At 33.8% G+C, this 18,218-nt stretch overlaps 1 protein-coding gene across 9 annotated transcripts in view; it reads left to right on the top strand.

Annotated features, from left to right (window-relative positions):
- The window catches only part of Myo31DF (Unconventional myosin ID), a 280,960-nt gene that overhangs the window by 71,860 nt on the left and 190,882 nt on the right, over positions 1-18,218 (top strand). Inside the window, exon 1 of one of the 9 annotated variants that reach the window (XM_075295664.1) lies at positions 12,086-12,272. The exons of the other annotated variants lie outside the window; for them this stretch is intronic. The gene's annotated coding sequence lies outside the window, so the exon portion shown is untranslated. Of the gene's footprint in view, positions 1-12,085; positions 12,273-18,218 lie in introns of those variants that run through there. 9 annotated transcript variants of the gene reach the window in all.

Here is an 18,218-nt window from a genome sequence, read left to right as displayed (position 1 = left end):
CTTTTCTTTAATAATCCGTTTTAAGGAATACAAACTTTGTGAAAATTTGCTTTAGGCTTTTCCCCATCAAGTTATAATAAAATTTGCAACAAATATGTATAATTTTATGCAGTTTTCTTACGGATTTAGTTTTCGCTTTAGCGATTTAAGCGGATAAACTCGAAGTTAATACTCACCTTAACATGGGGGAAAAAAAGCAATTATGTCTAACAAAATTTCTTCAATTAGTCGATAAATAAGTACTTATATTTGGGTTTTGGCGTGATGTCAGCGTTTAGTTTAGTTAAAACTTTCTACAATTGCCTCATTTGTAAAATTAACCAAAATTGTTGTTCCTAAAGGGTGATACGGTCAAAATTTGGTCAAGGGAAGACGCGTGTAAATCGGTGAAATCGTTTATTTCAAAAATCAAATTAAATTTCTTTTTCAAGTTCAATAAGTATAAAATTCAGGAAAAATATTCAGTTAGGCTTTCGCTTTTCCAAATCCGAATTGCCGGGCCTCACGCTTGACACCTGCCATCAGATTTTGTACAGCCACCTTGTCCACCTTCTTCGCCGCAGAAAGCCAGTTTGCCTTGTTTGCTTGAACTGCTGCCTTAGCAGTTTTTTTGGTCTTCTTTAGGTTCCGCTTGACAATAGCCCAGTATTTCTCAATTGGGCAGAGCTCTGGCGTGTTGGGAGAGTTCTTGTCCTTGGGAACCACCTGCACGTTGTTGGCGGCGTACCACTCCATGGCCTTTTTACAGTAATGGCAAGATGCCAAATCCGGCCAAAACAGTACGGAACAACCGTGTTTCTTCAGGAAAGGCAGCAGACGTTTATTCAAACACTCTTTCACGTAAATTTCTTGGTTGGCAGTCCCGGAAGCTATGAAAATGCTGCTTTTCAAGCCACAGGTACAGATGGCTTGCCAAACCACACCGAAAAAAAAGTTTACTATTTTTTATGAAAAATGAACTAACCGATAGTAAGAATGACCATGATTTGGCGCCAAAGATTTTTTTCATCTAGATAAGTTCATGATTTTCTTATAAATTAGTTCATGTATTGCATCGTATTTTAGTTCATTATTACTATGCTGTGGGAAGAATATAGTTAAACAAATTCAAAATATTCCTGCTATCCGGAAAAATTAACAATTTTTTGGGAAACCTGTATTAAGAAATTGGTTTGAAATAAACGGTTTGTCGGTATAATTTTCAAAAAAGTAGAGAAATTGAGGAATCAAAGGTACAACAAGCCTGTATACAACTAAGAAATTTTTCGTACAAAACAAGTCAATTTTCTATTACCACCAGTATTTTATTTCAAAAAATTATTATTATATTACACAAAACTATGGGTTATGATATACAATAAAGGAAATATTTTTATTAGAACGTTGGATGCAATTACTTGTCGGTAGTTAGTAATTCCTTCTTCAAAAGAGTAATATTCTATGTTATTAGGACTAAACTAATTAATTTAAATTTCCATGTTGTCTATCCATATGAAAGATATATGTGGCATAAGTTGCTATATTCAATTGAATTGTCAAATTTCATCGATTTTGGCTATATTTTGTTGGGCGGATTTGTCTTATAAGCATCTGAAATTGCAAAGTTAAAATATAAGAAAAATATTATCAAATTCTATCGTTCATATTGATTTTTAACTTACGGTTTTCAAGAGTATTTCCTAAATCCAATAAGGATATCAGCTTAATTAGCATTAAACAGTAAGAATATTCAACAAAATTACCATTACAAGATCTGTCTACCTGCAAGTGAAAATAATTATTTTTAATAAATTGAAATTTTGGTTTTATTAAAAACGGACAAAATACCGTTTATAGAAAAACTTACCACATTGAAAAATCCATCCAGTAGGTATATTATTGGAATCATATCCATGGACTAATGGGACGTTTTTGAAATTATTCTCAGAATATATTTGAAATAAAAAATATTATAAAATTAGACATAATTTCCACTTGTCAGTATAGCATTTAGTATTTAAGGTGGATATTAAGTTCGAGTTTAGAGGCTAAAATCGCAATTTTCATGATATGTTTTCTTTAATAATCCATTATAAAAAAATAATCTTTATAAAAACTTGCTTTGGGCTATTCTCCATCAAGTTATATTTAAATTTGTATCGAAGACGTATAATTTTATACTTTTCTTAGTGATTTATTTTTAATTTTAGCGGCTAATCTCGAACTTAGTACGCACCTGTAGGAATTGCTGTAACATAAAAAATATAGATTCAAGAAAATGGTTGCATCTCCAACCTGTGATCCAGATGTAGAATAAATATTACCACTCTGTTGTATATTTTTTATGTAAATCAATTAAAAATCCGCACTAATTTTAAACTATTAATTATTACTCTAACATCACATCATTCACTTCTCAGTTTCTAAAACGTTCCGAATAAATGTATTTTCATTAATAAACACCAATACCGCACGTACAATTTTGCAAAATTAAATCCACGTGTGCACTTCATAAAAGCATCAACATAACTGAATGCAATAATAAAACTTACAGACACAAATAGTCATAAAGGATACATACCTGGCGTAAAGAAAAACAACTCCACACACACACAATGACTTTCTGATCTCGCTATTGCAAGAAAACAACTCTCACCACAAAAAATACCAACAACACACAAGGAACATTCCATTGTCTCTAGAATCAAAACAACCAACAACAGCATAAATGACGCAATAAGAAACACAAACAATCATACGAGATATACACAAAATTTCTCTAAAAACTCCCTCACATGATGCACTCACATTTTGCAGTAGCACATTTATTGATTAGTTGAAATTCTATCTACAAGTTAAGGTAAAATATATACCAAATCTATGAGGAATCTCTAAAAAATGATATACACCCGTCAAGGATTATATTAACTACTTTTTATTCTACTTTTTCTAAAATTTTCAATGTGAGTAAAAACACTCCAACATATAATAAAAAGGGAAATAATCTGTAGGTAGCCATCGTACGAATCGGTAATGTCGTTAAGTTAAATTTTACTACAAAAATTATTTTCCATACAAAATTTTTTCTTAGTAAATTGTCCACATTTCGTAGTAAGATTTTTATATTGCCCATGTATTTTTATAATAGAATCAACGATGCATTAACTACTGTGTTGGGAATTTATTCAAGGAAAAATCCTTCCCATTTCGTAGTTAGTGAACTAAAAAACATTTACTGAATTTTTATAAGTTTTCCTTTAGCTAAGTTAATTTTCGTTGTGGTTACGAAAAATGAACTATATTACAGTAAATTTGTTGAACTATGTGGAAGTTAAAATGGTCCTTAAATTTACAAGACACTTTTTTTCTGTGCAGATATTTCTTTGCGAACTTTGACAGTTTTATGTGCTTGAAAATAACTGCTACCTTACCCCTTCCTTTTGCCGTATAAAACTCCTGTCCCGGAAGCTGCTTGTAGTCGGCTTTGACGTAGGTTTCGTCGTCCATTACCACGCAGTCAAACTTCGTCAGCATCGTCGTGTACAGCCTCCGGGATCGCGCTTTGGCCGTCGTATTTTGTTTATGATCGCGATTTGGAGTCACTACCTTCTTGTGAGTCGATAGTCCGGCTCGTTTTGTGGCTCGATGCACGGTTGTAGACGATACACCCAGCTTATTTGCGGCATCTCGGAGAGAGAGGTTAGGGTTTCGCTTGAAACTACCGGCAACTCTCTTTGTCGTCTCAGCGGCTTCCGGTTTTCGATTTCCCCCCGATCCAGACTTCCTGGCTGTCGACAAACGTTCCCCAAACACTTTAATTACATTTGTAACGGTTGATTTGGCAACTTTTAGGGATTTTGCCAGCTTTGCGTGCGAGTAGCTCGGATTTTCGCGAGCAAAATTTTGATACGGTGCTCTTCTTGCTTGGACGGCATTTTGACAACTGAAGAGTGAATTCCAAAATCAAAATAGGAACAACATTCTACACACACACCTTCAAAATGAGGGGTGTTCAGGTTTTTTAAAAGCAAAATTGAAAGAAATACGTCAAGTTTATATTGACCAAATTTTGGCCGTATCACCCTTTAGTGGTTTCCCTGTTAATGTACATTTTCACTTTATATGATAAAGGAACATTATCCTATTATAAATCAATTCATATCAACAATAATACATCCATTACTCATTAAAAACCATTGGACATTGATGGAACATGCATTTTCAACGATAATTTTATGGAAAATTTACTATTTAAAAACCGTCAATTAATTTGTTTAGCAAGCGCTGTTATAACGCTCAATATTTATAACCATCGTAAATTTCTGACTGGGTACCTTCATTTGGATATAATGAAAGCCATAACATACACGGCCCTGAGACTTTGCTAGATGTGGCAAAGACTGAGTGTTCAATATAAACACTGCATGCCGTCTTGGTCCATCCACTTCATCCAAACGGCCAACCTTCCAATCAGCTGTTGGAAGATCTGGATTGCATTGTTCCACTCTATTTAAAATAGATTCATGGTCAGGAGGGTTTGCAGGTATCCACGCATGTGCTCTTGGTCTAGCCGGTATCTTTTTCTTCTCGACTAACTATAGAGCAGCTTCTTCCCAAACTTCATCAATTAGTATACAAGCAACTTTAAAACATTATATAGACCTCTGGTCCTCAAATGCGACTAGCTTAAATCGCCCTTGATACCAACCAGCCTCTTGGTGTCGAGGATCTGGGCCGGGAAACTTTTCCAGCATCTGTGAGTAGACGCCAGACAAAGCATTCTCAATTTCCCCCCATTTTGCTTTGGAACCATACCGTCCAATGCTCCTTTATTAATGATAGCCATTACAAGGCTGTCATTAGCAACTGAGGCAAACGATCGTTGATCCCTTTTGGAGGATGACAGCTCATCCGGTGATCGTTCCCTTTTTCCAGGTTAAAGAATTCCTTGAGCCCATTTTAAGGAATCGCTTTGTTTAGCCGACAACGTGCTTGGGACGACTGATTCTAATTTCTTTGGGATAAACAAAGCATTTCTGCGTTCCTTGAATCTCTTTCGTGAAGGATTACCTCCTTTTGATGCCGTTACCTTGGAAAAGGTTCGACTTGTCAAAGTGACGCCATCTGTCGACCCGTCTACAAGTCGACTAATTGGGCCTAACTCTAGGTCATTGCCCAAATTTATAACTCCAATCGATACCCGTCCACTGAGCCCTGAAGTTAGCAACCCAATGGATGTCTTTGAATTTCGCTGCATGGTGGCTTAATATCCCACCACACTTGAAATTCGTAGTAGGTACTTATTAAAATGAGTTTATCCGATATTAAAAAAACACGTCAGTTCCGTTCGACGGTTGAATGATACATGATATATTCTTTTCAGAAAGTTTTGCAAATTACGATAATTTTTAACTTTTTGTTGAATTTTATGGCAAGAATATATTTATACAAAAATATATGCAAAAACAAAAAAAGGAGTACTTCCGTCCTATTCCAGTAAAAAAAATTCGATGTTCTTCTAGAGGCACAACTTTAATTTTCGAAAATATTAGAGGTCAAACGTTTCAGACAATCATTAGAGTGCATTGAAAATCATAAAAAAAATTTTAAAATTATTTATTTAGGAAAATGTCACAAAATTTTTTAATTCACATCCAAAACGCTGAGTACAGATCACTCCCCAAAAAGTGATTCAAATTCAGTGCAACGGCTGTTGAAATGGTGGACATCCATCCTATGACAAGCCCATGTTAAATTCACCGTTTCTGGGCCAATTTTGCATTTGCACTACTTTTTTGGCGACGCCTTTATACTGGGATGACAAGCCCACACGCAGAGAAGAAACATGATTGTCACAATCATATTCGAAGAGCAAAATAATATGATAGGAGCTATTTTTGCGGCGACCATGTAACATTTTCACCTGTAACCATGTTGGCTCAGTGAACATGGTTCTAAGAAAAATAAAATTTTCCTCATCTAAAATGTTATTATATTGATAAAAAGAATTTTGTTTCCATTAAAAGACAATGGTCACGATCTAAAATGTTATGGTATTCGCCAAAAATGTTTTTCTTCCAGTTAAAATAACATGATCACAACCTAAAATGTTTTGATCTTTATGAAAAAACTTTTTTCGTCGTCGAAAAAGGACGCCACTTGAGATAAGAAAACACAGAATTAACTTTATTTATTTGTTTTTATTTATTTATAAACTAATTCATTGTTTATTTGTATTTATAATGTCGTGCAAGCAAACATCACATATTTTTACACACTCTACTTTGGTTCTAATTCAACAACAAGTAATCATTCCATATTTACTTCGTGCCCATCAAATTTACCAACGTAGACAACATGTAACTGCAAATAAAAATAAATTATGCCATATATCAAAATGCAGAACAAAAAACAGGTAAATTTTTTCAATTACACTTTCCTTTTTTGTGTTTAAGGCCAGTATGCACCTCTAGCGAAATTTTCGGTAGCAAAAATTTATTTAAGTCTACAACAAAAAAATAGGGCTATGTACACACATTTTAAACCAGCTAATCGCTTTTAAAAATTGTTAATATATGTTCCAAATATTCCTTAAATAAATTGTTTATTATTTACAGACCTTTTAAAACTTTTACGCACACAATGATTGTAATAAATTAAACGTTTACTGCCAAAATATGCTTTTGACAACCCTGTTATTTTCATTAGAGGTGCGTACCAGCTTACGAAATTGAACGCTACCGAAAATTTCGTTAGCATAAATAGCAATGCATTTCTTATGGGAATGAAATTTTTCGCTAGAGGTGCATACCGGCCTTTACATAAAACCACTTCTGAATAAATAAAATAACACAAAACACAGTAATTCCGTATTCTCCGTCCATTCCAAGAAACAATCAACACGCGACTCACGCGCAAAATGAAAATCGTGTGTACCTGCTCAATGTTTTTATACAATTATTTTCGCTGCAAAAAAATTAAATGTAATGGTTCTAGACATGTCAATACGTAACCTATAAAAATACTTTTTTCTCTGGAAAAAAGTAAAAAAAGTGAATGGTCAATGGTACATGATTTTCCCGACCATGTAATGGTCTCAAATTCTATCATATAAATAATAGAACATGTTTGCGGCATTTGAGAACTATTTAAATGCCTATTGCCAACATATACTTTTCTCCGCTCGAAAATTATTTTTACAAAGACAAAATACATGATTTTTGCGATAATTACATAATCTAGATAAGTATTAAATGGATGCGGCAACCATGTCCAAACATGTTTTTTCTGTGCGGGCATGTAAAATTCATTGGAGATTATCGAAGTTTGAACTACTTCCGGATCACAAATTGGGGATCCAAACTACTTTTTCGGAAGCTCTGTTTTGCTAGGTCATTTGATTACAATGTTAATAGATTCAGTTAATTTCCCAATTGATTGCGTTTTCATTTACAATCAAAATTCGAAATATTTTTCAATAAACCACAAAAAGTGGTGCTTAGAACATTATAGAGATTGGTTGGAAACCGATTGTAGGAATGAAAATTCTACATTCACTATTAAATATCGGTTTTGTCAATCCATTTTTTTCGGGTCTACTACAACTTGGTGTTATTTACAATATATTCGTTTGTAATAAAAGACATATAGATATCCCAACTAAAAAGTCTCTTTTTTAAAAAAGTTTAATTGAATCCGTAATTGGTAAGACATACCTTATAAAATTTTGTAGCGGTCACATCAGCCAATCTTAATAATATCCACATCTGATTTAAAAAATTTATGAATTTTCCAAAATATTATGGTTTTATTTAACCCATTAACACCCAAAATGAAACTACCGGACAAAAATAGATTTTATTTATTTTTTTTTTAATTTCTTTTTTTTTTTTTTAATTTCATTTTATTAATGCTATTTATCTATATGTGATATTTACATTATTCAAGACAAAATAGATACATTTCAAATGGCATTGACCAAGTGGCCAACCCATATATTAAATAATTTTCATTTTATAGTTCAGCATATTGTAATTTATGGTTATTTCATATTAGTATGCCTATTAAATTCGTTTTTAATTTAGAACTTATATTAACAAATCTTGTGGAGATTTTCTCTTCAATCTTGTGAAGGTTTCGGGATTTGACATAAGGATATCACCTCTTCCTTTACTGTCTTGATGTTAAGTTCCTCATGGAGACGTTTGTTCGTTATGTAAGTTGGAGCGTTTACAATTTCTCTCAAGGTTTTGGACTGGAAGAGAGCTTCGAACGACGGCCGATAAAAAAACCTCAGCTTATTTATTTGAATGTTTAAAGCTTTCCGTTTTGATTGAATATGCTTGTTCCAATTCAGCTTCCTATCTAGATAGATTCCTAGATACTTAATATCATCTTGCTGTGGTATTTGAGTTTGGTTCATAAGAACTGGTGGACATGTTGTTTGTTTTAAAGTAAACGTTACATGAGAAGATTTAGCTTCGTTTGCTTTTATACGCCACTCTTTCAACCAAGTGGCGAGCTTATTTAGATGTCTTTGCAACAAGGCGCTAGCGGCTTTGGGATTTTTATTCACTGCTAGGACCGCTGTATCGTCTGCAAAGGATCCTATCAAAGTTTGTTGGCCTACAGGGATATCTGCTGTGAATAGTACATACAATAAAGGACCAAGTACCGAACCTTGTGGGACCCCAGCCTTAATATCTTCGATTTGGCTAATTTCTCCCTCCTCTTTTACATAAAAATATCTATCTTGTATGTAAGATTTCAAGAATAAGTAATAATTTATTGGCAAAAGCATTTTGAGTTTGTAAAGGAGGCCTTCATGCCATACTTTATCAAAAGCTTGTGATATATCAAGAAATGCTGCCATACAAAACTGATTGTTTTCAAATGATTTGTTTACCGTCTCAACTAAGCGGTGTACTTGTTCAATTGTACTGTGATTTCGCCTGAATCCAAATTGGTGATTTGGTCTATGATAGGCGTTAGACGTGAAAGAAATAATTTTTCCAGCACTTTTGAGAGCACTGGCAACAGACTTATTGGCCGATACGAATTTACCTGTTCTGTTGACTTGCCTGGTTTGGGAATCATACTGATTTGTGCCACTTTCCATTGAGGCGGAACAAAACATCATATCCTGGTGACTTTTTAACTTTTAGATTCTTTATTTCCTTTCTCACTTCTGATTTCGAAAACTTTTTGATTGGCAAGTCAAGTTGGTGTGGTTCGACGAGATATTCTTGGATATATGCTGGGGTATCTTCAGATGAGTTTGGAGTAAATACAGTTTTTAGATACTCTGCAAAAGTCTTAGCTTTCTCTAACGAAGATTTGGTCTATGTGTTGTCAGCTTTTTTAACTGGATGGTTTACTTTGCGGTATTGATTTACAGCCTTGGACATTTTCCAAAGTGAATAGTCAGAAGACTTCGTAGGACCTAAATTCAGAATTTCAGTTTCAAGTTTTTTTTTTCTTGAAGTTCTCAGAGTAAATTTTGAAGATTTCTTGTAGCTTTGTTCAAGATTCTTTTATCTTCAGGAGATTTGCTTATTTGCCATCGCTTTTTCGCCATTCTTTTCTCAGATAGTTTTTGTAGGACTATATTTGGACATCTTTTATCTTGATTTAGGCTACTCTGCGGTGTTGAGTTCCATGCAGCTTGTTGGATAATGTGTACAAGCTGTTCTACCCCTCTAGTTATATCTTGTTCACTTTTCAGGGAAATATTTGTGTTTACAGTTGATTTTATAAGATAACGGTAATAAACCCAGTCAGTTTTCTTGTTATGAAGTTTACATGGTTGTTTCTCTGCGATATAGTTTGAATCAAGAGTTAAAAAGACTGGAGAATGATCAGAAGACAATTCACAGCTTGTTACGCATTTGTATGATCCAGATGGTATGCCTTTTGATACACAAAAATCGGCCAGTAAGTTGGCGTGTTTGGCGATATTTCTTTTAAGCCGAGCTCTTTCATGGCATAATAGAGTTGTCTCCCTTTTGGTGTGATAAGACGTGAACCCCAACATGTATGCTTCGCATTATAGTCTCCGCAAACAAGAAATTTATTCCCAAGTATTTCAAAAAATGTAACATATTCTTCTTTTTTAATATTATGTTTCGGTGGGCTATATATTGACGAAATTGCAAGCTGCCCAAACCAATCTTCAATAATAATAGCTGTTGCTTGTATTTTTTCTGAACAGAAATGAATTCCTTGATGATGTTTAATCTTTTTATTAATTAGTGCTCCCGAGCCACCTCTGGCCCTCCCACTAGGATGCATTACGTGATAAAACTCGTAATCGGGTATGTTGAAATAACTTTTCTGTGTGAAATGAGTTTCAGAAATTAGAAATATGTCTATTTTATTTAGCCTCAGAAATTCCTTTACTTCCAGTGTATGTTGGGATAAGCCATTGGCATTCCAGAATGCTATACGTAGACTCTTAATCTGTCTGAATAAAGGTAAGTTTATTTGTGATATTCAAAAGAAGACTAGTCATTTGCTGCATCAAGATGTTAAGATTATTGAGCATTTCTTTTACTGAATTTGCGGGATTTGATATTGACCCATTATTTAAGGTTTGGCTTTGATTTGGTGCTGTATTAGTGGTTTGGTTTTGGGTAACTTGGGAATAAGTTGTATTTTCTTGTTGTTGAGGTGTAGTCATTGAAGGTTGGTCTGGAATGTACTGGTTTTCTGCAGGTGGTCTGCGAGGTGGGTAATGTTTACTATAGATTTGTCTGTAGATCGTGCACACTTTATAATTTGCCGGCTGATTTTCATTACAAAGCGCACATTTTACCTCATTTGCCCAATTCCTTCGCGAGCACGATTTGGATTCGTGATTACCTGCACATTTTATACATATGGGTTTTCTTCTGCAATATGTCTTGGTATGCCCGTATTGTTGACAGTTGGAACACTGTGGTATTATTTTCTTTGGTCGAGGTGGTTCAAAAGTAACTATACTTGACATGAGACGTGTAATGGAATAAATTTCTTTGTTGTTAGGTTTCGTGGCAAGTTCTATCTCAAAAAGAGGAAGTGGTTCCTTGGTACGATAATGTTTTATATTCCAAATATGATTCACTTCGTGGCCTTTAGTTAGCAGTTCATTTTTAAGTTTTCCAGTATCTGTTGATGAATGCATGTTTCGGAGGATAACCTTGAAACCTCGTTCATGTTTTGGTCCGTAGGTATGAAATTCGGTGCATTTTTTGTCCAATTCTTCCACGATCTTTTTAATAAGTTTCATGTTGTTTTGAAATTATTTTAACTTGGTCGTTGCGAAGTGTTCTGATTTCAAATTGTTGCGGAACGTACTGGTTTAAAAGCTCTAATAAGGGTTGAATATTAGCAACGTTATCTATAAAGATTGGTGGAGGCTTTGTAATTTGTGGAGGTATTTGTTGTTTGTTGTTCCTCATTTTCTTCGCCGAGTTCGGCAAACCGATTTTCAGATTCTGATGGTTTCTTACTTAGCCAATATGTTGTTTCTGAGTTGGCGTGCTTTTTGTTGGAATTCGATGTACTTGGGCTTTCTCTAGATCGTTTGCCATGCTTGACAACTTGCCATTCATTGTTTTGGTTTTTTGGCTTTTCGGGTTTGGACGACTCGGTTTGATTTTCAAAGCGACCGACTTCCTCTTGAAGGTCTTCCTCGTCGGTTTCATATGTCTGATTATTTAGTTGATTCTTCGGTAATTTCAATTCTTTTTGTAGCTGTAAGCAGAGTATTTCATATTTCTGATTTCTTTCAATGAGTTCAGCATTTGCTTTCTCTAGTTGTTGGAGTTTGTTGATTCTAAGAGAACCAATGCTATTTCGAGGTGTGTTGTTGATATTAGCATTTTCCATTTTCTACAGATATTAAACACCGCCAATGCAATAAGGTGACAATCGTGGAAACGCACCTTTGGAATACTGCATTGCCGACCCCCAATATCGTGTATTACGTTTTGGAGCAACGCTGTTGTTCGATGAGTGTTAGACACGACCAGCTGATGCTGTCAGAATTCGTAAACAAAATTCAGCAGCTCAAACGGTTAGTTGTCTCTATCGTTCCAGTGAAGTTGTTTGTTTATTTCAAGATTTTGCGAATCTTGAATTTATTTAAATACCAAAATAACACTTACTCAGTGTCGTGTATTTAATTTTCTTTTGTGGGATGATGTTGCAGGGTATGTGATTCTCGGCCCAACAAGCAATTTACTTGTAAATGGAGCTGGGAACAATTATAATTTTTATTTTTCCGGGGAGCTGCCACTAACACAACATACACGGTGAGTTAGAAGTTTTATGTTCCATTTATGGGGTTCCATTAACGAATAAATAAAAAGATTTAAATTGACACTTTTTAGAAAAAGAGGTTGTCCCCATGGGTACATTGGGCAGATTAAATATGAAATTCTCCAAAAAGCTCCATTACCTGGTAGTACAATTTTAAACATTTTTATTACAATAAACTTTCGAGGGCGGTTCGGAAACTTCTTAGCCTATCAATGAAAGAGAATAGTTAGTTTTTCAAAAAATTTCAATATAATATCCTGAAACTTCAATACACTTAGTCCAACGCTTTTCTAGCAATTCTGTCCCTTGATTAAAATTGTTTTCCTCAAGGTCTTCAAAATAGTGGTTTACAACTGTAATTGCATCTTCATTTGAGGTAAATCGCTTGTCAGCAAGGATTTTTTTAGATTTGGGAACAAGTAAAAGTCACTGGGAGCTAAATCAGGAGAATAAGGTGGGTGTTCAAGCAACTCGTACTTTAATTCGTTGATTTTAGCCATTGTTAAAACCAGGGCTGTGGAGCCGGAGTCGGAGTCTGACTCCGGCTAAACCAAATTTTTTAAAATACTTCACATTTTTGTAACTAAGCAAGTTTTTACGCAAATAAGTTTCCATTGCGTTATTCATTCGATCAATGTACAGCATGATAGTAAATGAAAATCAACTTCCAATTACGGCTATCTTTTTATGTTTCCTAGAATGTTAGACTAGCAGATGGGCTGGATCGATCCATTTTAATGCCCATATCAATTTATGTTATTTGAAATATTTCGAACGATCGAAATTATTTTTTTTTTAATTTTATTTTAAGGCCATATACATATGTGGAATACTGACAGAAAATTTTTTCAAAGTTGTTTTTTATAGAAAATTTTGTCAAAATGTTATTTCTATAAAAAGTTGTCAAAATTTTATTTCTGTAGCAAATTTTGTCAAAATTTTATTTCTATAAAAAATTTATTCAAAATTTTATTACTATAGAAATATTTTTTTCTATAGAAAATTTAGTCAAAATTTTATTTCTATAAAAAATTGAGTCAAAATTTTGTTTCTATAGAATATTTTGCAAAATTTTATTTCTATAGGAAATTTTGCAAAATTTTGTTTGTTACACAAAAATTTTTTTTCAAAATTTTATTTCTATAAAAATTGAAGTCAAAGTTTTATTTCTATAGAAAATATTGCCAAAATTTTATAGTAATAGATTTTTTTATTAGAAAATTTGGTCAACATTTTATTTCTATAGAAAATTTTGTCAAAATTTTATTTCTATAGAAAATTTTGTCAAAATTTTATTTCTATAGAAAATTTAGTCGAAAATTTTTTCTGTAGAATATTTTGCAGAATTTTATTTACTACACAAAAATTTTTCTAAAATTGTATTTTTATTGATAATTTTTTCAAAATTTTATTTCTATAAGAAAAAATTTTCAAATTTTATTTCTATAGCAAATTTTCTCAAAATTTTTTTTCTTACTGTTGCTCACTGATACTCACTGCTATAAAAAATGTATTCAAAATTTTATTACTATAGAAATATTTTTTTCTATATAAAATTTAGTCAACATTTTATTTCTATAGGAAATTTAGTCAAAATTTTGTTTCTATAGAATATTTTGCAAAAATTTTATTTCTATAGAACATTTTGCCAAAATTGTATATCTATAGAAAATTTAGTCAAAATTTTATTTCTGTAGAAAATTTTGCAAAATTTAATTCTATATAAAATTTTGCAAATTTTTTTTTACTAGACAAAAATTTTTCCAAAATTGTATGCTCACTGATACTCACTGCTTAGTCGAAAACTTGTAGAAATGACTCAAATTTTCAAATTTTTCAATGAATGAATCATAAATGCATTTTTGCGAAATTGTCTAAACAATTATAAATATTTCCCAAATATTGCCCGAGATCTTGTAGAAGTCTGATTTGAGATTTTATCAAAATGTAGATCTAAATACAAAGTTGTGCAGAGTATATTATAATCGGCCCGCCCGACTTTAGACTTTCCTTGCATTTTTATTTTTTGTTAAAGTTGTGTTACGTCCCATAACGTTAGATTTAAATTTTAAGTACATAGATTTTGTAGAAGTATATACAATTTTATCTAAATCGATTCAGATTCAAATTCATGCATATGGGAATATAAACCTTTAAATAGCTCGCAACAAATTTAAAGGATTTGAGATAGTATCAATAATTTTAGTCCACAAATACATATACTGTTGGTATCTTCTCATATTATGATGGGTATTTATATCATTATTTTATTTATTAAACATTGCCCTTAATTTGAAATATAGAGTTCAATTGGCATCTAATGTGAAATTAAGACATTTTTTTGCACACATAAATAAATACGATACTTTATATCGATCCACTTACGGTACCCCCACAATAGAACTACAAATTAGTGGTATTAAAATGAGATTTAGTTATATTACCCGGAGTCGACTCCGGAGTCAGAGTCGGAGTCGAGCTGATGAAAAATGCTGGAGTCGGAGTCGAGCAAAATTGGCTCGACTCCACAGCCCTGATTAAAACACTCTTGTGCGCTGGTGCGTTGTCTTGATGAAAAATTATTTTTTTGTGTTGTAAGCCACGACGTTTTTCTCGAATTTGTACATTTAATTGATCCAAAAGGTTGCAATAGTACTCTGAATTTATTGTTTTACCCTTTTGCAGATAGTCAATCAATAAAATATTACCTTTGAAGTCCCAAAAAACCGTTGCCATAACCTTACCAGCCACCGTGGTGCAATGGTTAGCATGCCCGAATGGTTAGCATGCCCGCCTTGCATACACAAGGTCGTGGGTTCGATTCCTGCTTCGACCGAACACCAAAAAGTTTTTCAGCGGTGGATTATCCCACCTCAGTAATGCTGGTGACATTACTGAGGGTTTCAAAGCTTCTCTAAGTGGTTTCATTGCAATGTGGAACGCCGTTCGGACTCGGCTATAAAAAGGAGGTCCCTTGTCATTGAGCTTAACATGGAATCGGGCAGCACTCAGTGATAAGAGAGAAGTTCACCAATGTGGTATCACAATGGACTGAATAGTCTAAGTGAGCCTGATACATCGGGCTGCCACCTAACCTAACCTAACCTAACCTAACCTTACCAGCCGATTGAATTGTTTTTACCTTCTTTGGGGCACTTCCTCCAGCTTCAGTCCATTATTTGGATTGTTCTTTTGTCTCTGGAGTATAATGGTGGATCCATCTCTCATCAACAGTTATGGAACGACACAAAATCCATTTTATTTCGCTTAAAACGGACCAAACAAGCGTGAGAAATGTTCATTCTTATGCGATTTTGATCGCATATGTTTTTCATATGTTCCGATATAAACAAGATGTGCTTCTGGAACAATTTTTAAACACAATATATTTATGTGCAAAAATGTAATGTTCCTAAACTAGCATTAAATGTTTGGGACACATATATTAATATGTTAGAATATATTATATTTGGGACAAGAATGTTTCATAAATATAATATGTGTGAATGCAAACATATATAAATTTACAAATTTAGAGTAAACATATATATGTTGTGATATTTTATTCAGGGAGCGACAGAGAGAGAGAGAGAGAGTATAGAGAAAGAAAAAGAGATGGAAACCGAGAGGGTTGACGAAAGATATCAACATAACGCAGGGAGAGAATCAAAAGAGAACAATTTCTGTGAAACTGCTTGTATGTTCTTTCGCAAAACTGTTTTATGTGTTCATTTGTTTTAGCTATGTTCTTAGCATGTTACAAGGCTTCGCCCAAAAATTTGATATGCTTCAGTCTAAATATTATTATTTTCAATATTAAATTGCGTATTCGGAGTAAAGAAAATAGACATTCGGAACCAAGAGAATAGACATTTAAAACAAACAGCATGTGTTTTTGCCTTGAGAGCAGCAATTTAGGTATGTGTCGACTTGTGTTTTGTTTGTCATTTTGGCATTATGGACACGAAACGTACGACGAGTAAGTCAAAATATTTAGGAAGAAAGGAAATTAAAATATTAGTTTTCATTTTAGCGGCAAAACTCGAATCTCTAAAAGCAGACCTTTTTTGGCAACTTGTATTATAACTTGTATAACTTTTTTGGCAAATTGTATTATAACTCGTATTATTATAACTTAATATCGGCCTTAAAGGTAACAAGTATATACGGCCGTAAGTTCGGCCAGGCCGAAGCTTATGTACCCTCCATCATGGATTGCGTAGAAACCTCTTCTAAACACTGCCATCCAAAATCGAATTACTTAAGTTGCGGTAACGCTTGCCGATGACAAGGTATCTTAAAACCTCCTAACACCATCTTCTAAATTGTATGTAAGTCCATACGTGATATATATTAAATCACAAAAGATCGATCCAATGCGTATATAATTCAGTTTGACAAAGTAGACATAACATTTTGACAAAATTTTCTACAGAAATAAAATTTTAACAAAATTTTCTATAGAAATAAAATTTTCACAAAATTTTCTATAGAAATAAAAATTTTGACAAAATTTTCTATAAAAATAAACTTTTGACAAAATATTGTATAGAAATAAAATCTTGGTAGACTATTTTTGGCTCGAGTGGCAACCATGACTATGAACCGAAAAAAATTTGAACAAAATTTTCTATAGAAATAAAATTTTGACAAAATTTTCTATATAAATAAAATTTTGGTAGATTATTTTTGGCTCTAGTGGCAACCATGATTATGAACCGATATGGACCAATTTTTGTGTGATTGGACCAATTTTGGTATGGTTGTTAGCGACCATATACTAACACCACGTTCCTAATTTGAACCGGATCGGATGAATTTTGCTCCTCCAAGAGGCTCCGGAGGTCAAATCTGGAGAACGTTTTATATGGGGGCTATATATAATTATGGATCGATATGGACCAATTCTGGCACGGTTGTTAAAGAACATATACTAACACCATGTTCAAAATTACAACCGGATTGGATGAAATTTGCTTCTCTTGGAGACTTCGCAAGCCAAATCTGGGGATCGGCTTATATGGGGGCTATATATAATTATGAACCGATGTGGACCAATTTTTGCATGGTTGTTAGAGACCATATAACAATATCATGTACCAAATTTCAGGCGGATCGGATGAAATTTGCTTCTCTTTGAGGCTCCGCAACCCAAATCTGGGGATCGGTTTATATGGGCGCTATATATAATTATGGACCGATGTGGACCAATTTTTGCACGGCTGTTAGAGACCATATACCAATACCATGTACCAAATTTCAGCCGGATCGGATGCAATTTGCTTCTCTTTGAGGCTTCGCAAGCCAAATCTGGAGATCGGTTTATATGGGGTCTATATATAATTATGGACCGATGTGGACCAATTTTTGCATGGTTGTTAGAGACCATATACCAACATCATGTACCAAATTTCAGCTGGATCGGATGAAATTTGCTTCTCTTTGTGGCTCCGCAAGCAAAATATGGGGATCGGTTTATATACGGGCTATATATAATTATGGACCGATGTGGACCAATTTTTGAATGATTGTTAGAGATCATATACCAACACCATGTACCAAATTTCAGCCGGATCGGATGAAATATTCTTCTCTTAGAGGCTCCACAAGCCAAATCTGGGGATCGGTTTATATGGGGGCTATATATAATTAAGGACCGATATGGACCAATTTTTGCATGGTTGTTAGAGACCATATACCAACATCATGTACCAAATTTCAGCCGGATCGGATGAAATTTGCTTCTCTTTGAGGCTCCGCAGGCCAAATCTGGGGATCGGTTTATATGGGGGCTATATATAATTATGGACCGATGTGGACCAATTTTTGCATGATTGTTAGAGACCATATACCAACACCATGTACCAAATTTCAGCCGGATCGGATGAAATATGCTTCTCTTAGAGGCTCCACAAGCCAAATCTGGGGATCGGTTTATA

This window comes from Haematobia irritans, chromosome 2, assembly GCF_050003625.1.
Source record: "Haematobia irritans isolate KBUSLIRL chromosome 2, ASM5000362v1, whole genome shotgun sequence".
In the NCBI taxonomy this organism is placed as follows: Eukaryota; Metazoa; Arthropoda; class Insecta; order Diptera; family Muscidae; genus Haematobia; species Haematobia irritans.
The sequence above is the reverse complement of the archived record's forward strand: the minus strand, read 5'-3'. Positions and strand labels throughout refer to the sequence as shown.